Raw genomic sequence first — 6746 nt, 5'->3', positions numbered from 1 at the left:
GAAATATACCCATTTATTCCTACTCTGTTTCCTGTCTGTCAACTAATTCCCAATCCCTGCCAGTATATTACCCCCAATCCCATGTGCTTTAATTTTGCACACTAACCTCTTATGTGGCAACTTGTCAAAAGCCTTCTGAAAATCCAAATGCACCACATCCACTAGTTCTCCCTTATCTAGTCTGCTAGTTACATCCTCAAAAAAATTCCAGTGGATTTGTTAAGCATGACTTCTCTTTCGTAAAACTATCACATCCTTTATAATAGACTCCAGCATTTTCCCCACGACTGATGAAAGGTTCACTCGTCTGTAATTCCTTTTTTTTCTCTCCCTCCTTGTTTTAAATAGTGAGGTTACATTTTCCACCCTCCAATCTGTACGAACTGCTCCAGAGTCGCCAGAATTTTGGAATATCCGGTACTTCATATGTATCTCAGGCATTGTGGTGACAACTCTTTGTTTCACACGTTAATGTATCAATATGTGTTTACTTGTGTTTAATTTAAAATATGGATTAACAATGTTTTATTGCTGTCGGTTTTATTCAATTCTTGTTTGTGAGTTGTAGCTTTTTATCCAATTTGTATCTCTGCAAAAGCAATTGTGAATGACAATCTTTCAATTTTAGAGCATGAACTGACATGTAATGTCAAATTCCATCAGTTTGTAGTAAATGAACTAATCATGTATGTTTTTGTCTGACCCTTAGTGACATGTTTACACTGCTGTGTAATTTGTAGCTCAGTTTATATTGTGGGGTATGTTATTGGGATTCATTCTGTAGCTTTCAATCAGGTACATTTTGTCTGTTCTGTTTAAGATTTGGTATTTGAATTGTAGCCAAGGTGACACAGTGTATTTAAATCAGATAATGTGTGTGTTTTTGGACTGTGATTCATGTATCCACCAGTCAGTTGGAGAGAAATAGAAACAAATACTATCTCTATGCTCTGTTTGACTATTGGATTGATAATGTGTCTCTTTGGGATCAGTGTGGGTCTGACTACTTCTTTTGTTTGTGACAGTGGAAATGATGACCTGACCGTGTCACTTTGCTTTGTGACTGATACTGTACCTAATATGTGTTGGAACGAGCTGGAGGTACTTTTCCATCTATTGATGAGTCATGACTTTCATTCTGGTTCCTTCGAGTGTTTGCCTGGCAGATAAAAAAGGTAACTCTTACACTTGAAGTACAGGTGAGTGAGAAGACACAAAAGTAATCAATGTCATATTTTCAATAATAATCATTCTGAGCAATCACAAAAGGAAAGTTCACACATAAGCAGTGTCAGTGTCTGAGTCCACGGCAGTACTCTGCTTCTGTTTCCCAGGTATTTGGAGCAGTTTTACAGCAATTTTGTGACATTCAGAAACAACCCATGCCCTGCACTGCTCAATGACCCGGACAACTCAATGGAGAAGTGACATTTGCACAAGCCAGAGTTCTATTTCCATGTCCAATTGTTCAATGGACAAGAAGTAATGACTGTTTAAAAAAGTGTCCTTAATCTCCTCACCTGATCCTGCAATAGACAGTCTTTGAAAATCTGCATTGTCTACATTATTCAGCCATTTTTTTTCCGCCATTCATGGCGATATACAGTACCTAAACAGGCCCTTCAGCCCATCGAGTCCTTCCTGACCATCAACCACCCATTTATACCAATCCTATATTAATCCCATTTTTCCCTCTAAAGTCCCCACTATTCTCCTACAACATATCTACACCAGGGGCATTTTGTTTTTTTGCAATGGCTAATTTACCAATCAACTTGCAAGTCTTTGGCATGTGGAAGGAAACCAGAGCACCCAGCGGAAACCCATGCAGTCACAGGGAAAAGTTGCAAAATCCACACAAGCAGGACGAAGAACCGGACCAATGTCACTGGAGCTGTGAGGCTGCGGTGCTAGTCACTGTGCCACTCTGCCACCCAATTCACTATCCAACAACAACAAACAGTGAGATATTGAAACCGAACCAGGAACATGCATTACAGTTTGGAGAGAGAAATCGGAAATGATTTTGAAAAAGGGAGTTCATCATATTCTGTCTCTCTCTCCCTGTCTAGACACTGCCCGAGAAAGACCTCTCCCTTTCCCCTGGCTCACTCCATGTTCCGGGACCAGTTCCTGCTTCACAGTGCATATTACAAACAGTCCCCCAGTCCTGCTGAATTAGCAGAAGTAGACCATTCAGCCGCTCGAGCTTGCTCCGCTATTCAGTTTGTTCATGGCTGATCAATTTCTGAGTTGAATTCCACACTTCCATCTATGCCTGATAATCTTAGATTCAATTACCCCACCTCCACCACCTTCTGAGGCAGAGAATTCCAAAGTTGCACAACCCTCAGAGAGAAAAAAATCTCATCTCTGTCCTAAAATGGCGACCCCTAATTCGAAAACAGCACCCCCGAGTTCTGAACTCATCCACAAGAGGAAACATCCTTTCCCCATCCACTTGTCAAGACCATTCAGGATCTTATACACTTCAATCAAGTCTCCCCTCACTCTTCTGAACTCCAGTGAAGAAAAGCCCAGTCCGTCCAACCTTTCCTCATAAGACAACCCACTGATTCCAGGTATCAATCTAATAAACCTCCTGTGAAACGCCTCCAACACATTTACTTCCTTCCTGAAATATGGAGACTAAAACTGCACGCAGTATTCAAGATGTGGTCACACCAATGCCCTGTATAACTGAAGCATAACATTCTTACATTTATTTTCAATTCCTCTCATGATAAAGGATAGTATTCCATTTTCCTTCTTGATGACTTGCTGTACCTGCATACTAACTTTTCATGACTCATGCACCAGAACACCTAGATCCCTCTGCACCTCGGAATTATGCAGTTGTTCTCCATTTAAGTAATACTTTGTTTTTTTAATCTTCCAGACAAAGTGAACAACTTCACATTTTTTCACATTACACTTCATCTGCCAGATTTCTGACCACTCACTCAACCATCTATAAAGGTCTGCAACCTCCTTATGTCCTCATCACAACACACTTTCCTACCGATCTGTGTGTCATCTGCAAATTTAACTGCCATGCCATTGCTCCCCTCATCTAGGTCATGGATATAAATTGTAAAAAGTTGTGGGCCCAGCACAGACCCCTGTGTTACTCCACTTATCACATCCTCCCGATCAGAATGTTTTCTGTCAGCCAGCCAATCTTCTATCTATGCTAATTAAGTTACCCACTACACCATGAACTCCTGCTTTGCACAATAACCTTTCATGTGACACCTTGACAAAGGCCTTCTTGAAAACCAAATACTGTATGTCAATGGGCTCCCCTTTATCCCCAGTGCATTTTCCTCCTTGAAAGAACTCTAATACTTTGGTTAACCATGATTTCCCTTTCACATAGCCATGCTGAACATTTCCAATGACCTTGTGTTTTTCTAAAGGCCCAGCTATAGCCTCCTTAATGATCAATTCTAATGCCTTCCCTGAATCAGGGGTCAAGCTAACTGGCCTATAGTTACCCAATTTCTGCCTCCCCACCTTCTTGAATAGAAGGGTTATATTTACTACTTTCCAGTCTGATGGAACCTTTCTAGAATCTCGCATATCTTGAAAAAATAACGAGTCAACTATTTCAGCAGCCATAACTTTAAGGACCCGAGGATGAAGCCCATCAGGACCCAGAGACTTGTCAGCCAGCAGCTCCATCAGTTTACTCAGTACCACTTCCCTGGCGATTGTAACTTCACCAAGTTCCTCTCTTCCTTCCACCTCCTGATTTACTGCTATTACTGAAATATTTTGTGTATCCTCTAGTGAAGACAGAAGCCAAATATTTGTTCATTTCAACCACCATTTCCTTATTATCTACTATTAACTCCCCATTCTCATTCTCTAAAGGACCAACACTCACTTTACTTACACTTTTCCTTTTTAAATACCTATGGAAACTCTTGCTATCCGTTTTTACATTTCTAGCTAGTTTGCTGTCATAATCTAATTTATTTTCCCCTGATTAACCTTTCAGTCATTCTCTGCCATTCATTATATTCTGACCAATCATCTGACCTGCCCCCCACCTTTGCACAATTATATGCTTTTTACTTGAGGTTGAGGCTATCCTTAACTTCTTTAGTGAACAATGGATGGTGGGTCCTCCCCTTGGAATTTTACTTTACTGTAGGAATATACTTCCTTTGAGTATTCAGAAATATCGCCTTCAATGTCTGCTTCTGCTTCTCTATTGACTTATCTCCTCGCCTAGTAACCCAGTTCAATTCAGCTAGCTCAGCTTTCATGCCCACATAGTTGTCCTTATTTAAGTTTAAAATACTAGTCTTAGACCCACTCCTCTCAATTTCAAACTGGATGCAAAATTCAGTCATATTGTGGTTGCTGCTACCTAGAGGTGCCTTGACACTGAGGTCATTAATTAATCCTGTCAAATTACACAATAGCAAATCTAATATAACCTGGTTCCAGAATGTACTGCTCGAAGAAACTATCTCAAAAGCATTCTATGAACTCTTCGTCCAGGCTGCTATAACCAATCTCATTTTTCCAGTTTATATGTTGAATAAAATCCCCATTATTATTTCCATCCCTTTATCACAAGCACCCAAAATTTGTTCTTGTATACTTCACCCTACATTGTCATTATTGCTCGGTGGCCAGTACACAACTCCTACTAGTGACTTCTTTCCCCAACTATTCCTCATCGTCACCCAAACCGATTCTACATCCTGATCTCCTGAACCAAGGTCATCTCTCCCTCTTGCACCAATGCCATCCTTGATTAACAGTGCAACCCCTTCACCTTTATCTAACTTCCTATTCTTCTTGAATGCTGTATACCCCTCAATATTCAGGACCCAACCATTGTTATCTTGCAACCATGTCTCTGTAATGGCTATTATATCATATTGATTTACTTCAATGTGCACTATCTGTTCCTCTACCTTGTTATGAATGCTATGTGCATTCACATACAGAGCCTTATATTTTTGTTATCTTTGTAACACCTCGTGTTGACTGTTGCTGTGTTCTTAGGTTTTATTCTCTCTGTCCCTTCCGCCATTCACTGGTCTTCATTTCCCATATTACTATTCTGCTCTCTTACCTTGACTCTACACCTTGATTTGTTCCACCCACCCAAGCTTGATCCCTTTACCCCTTTGTTTCATTCAAAGCCCTCTCTGCTTCTCTAGTTATGCAGTTTGTCAGAACACTGGTCCCAGCACGTTTACCTCTCAATTCCCTAGTCTACAATTTATCTCTGTCAGTTTCTGATTTTGAGTGTGAGTAACTCTGTACCTGTTTTATGTGAGAACCGTCTTATTCTGTATCTTTCAGATTTTGATGTGTCTGTGTGTCTGGCTTGTTCTTGGTCCCCATCAGTTTAGGGTCTGTGAGTGTGGATTTGACTGTTAATATTCCATTCTTGGGAATATGAGTGGGGGTTCACACTTCATCTTTGAGTGTCCAGTAGGCCAATTTAAGGTTTAATCTGTGCCCTTAAATTTCTAATTTGTAGCTATGGTTTTTATCCTGTCACTGTCACTATCTGTTATAAGAGTAAGGGGTACATTCTGGTTTTTGATTGTGGATTTTTCACCACATCTCTACATTGTCTCGGATGTGAATGTGATTTTTAATCTGTACATGCCAGTTTCTGACATATGGCTCTGAGGTTTAATTTGTACATGTCATTCTCTGGTATGTGACGGCCAATTTTATTCTGAACCTCTCAGTTTCCTTTACCTGTGTGCGAGTTTTAGTCGGTATCTGTCAGTATCTGGTATATGAATCTTCTTCCTTATGTGTATGTTTTGCTCTGTATTTGTCAGTGTCTGAAGTGCCAATTGTCAGGTTTTCTTTGTACCTGTCACTCTCTGTTATGCATCACAGACTTTCCCTCTCTAACTGTAAATTTTTTACAATTCACTGTGGATTTCACTCTGTGTCTGTCAGTCTCTGGTAGTTAAGTGTGGTTTTTATACTTCATCTCCTAATTTCTGATATGTGAATGGAGATTTTAATCTGTACCTTTTGGCTTCTAGTGTGTGAGTCTGTGTTTCAATCTGTATCTACCAGTTTCTCAATGTGAGGGTGGCATTTATTCTGTACCAGTTACTTTCTGAAATGTGTGAAGATTTCAATCTTTCCCTGTCAGTTTCTGGTATGTGAATGTGGGTTTATTCTGGATCTTTCAATCTTTGGAATTTGACTACATGCTTTATCCTATACCTTTTTGCTTCTGTTAAGTGAATGAAGGATTAGATCTGTACCTGTCCATTGATAGTAAATGAATATCTGTTTTAGTCTGTACCTGGCAGTTTATGGCAAAGTAAGGTGGTTTATTTCTCGACCTGCCAGATTCTGATCTGTGACTGTTGTTTTATTCTGTACCTGTTATTTTCTGTGATATGAATCTGGTTTTTGATCTGTATCTGTCAGTTACTGTTACTTGACTGAGTTTCACTTTGCACCAGTTGGTTTCTGGTATGTGAGTGTCAGTTTTAAGTTGTACCTGTAAAGTTAAGGTATGACAGTGTGGGTTTATTCTGTATCTTTCAAACTCTAGTGTGTGATATGGGTTTTTTTATCTCTGAATCTTTTGATTTCTGGTCTGTAAGTTTGTGTTCTTATCTGCATCTTACAGTTCCTTATAGGTGTCTGTGTGCACATTTCCTTTTTCTGCAGCTATCAACGTCTGCTGCGTGAGTATGTGTAATGTGTGAAGACCAAGGCAAAATATTGGTATAAATTAT

Source organism: Heterodontus francisci, chromosome 45 (genome assembly GCF_036365525.1).
Source record: "Heterodontus francisci isolate sHetFra1 chromosome 45, sHetFra1.hap1, whole genome shotgun sequence".
NCBI lineage: Eukaryota > Metazoa > Chordata > Chondrichthyes > Heterodontiformes > Heterodontidae > Heterodontus > Heterodontus francisci.
This window is presented reverse-complemented; position numbering follows the sequence as displayed.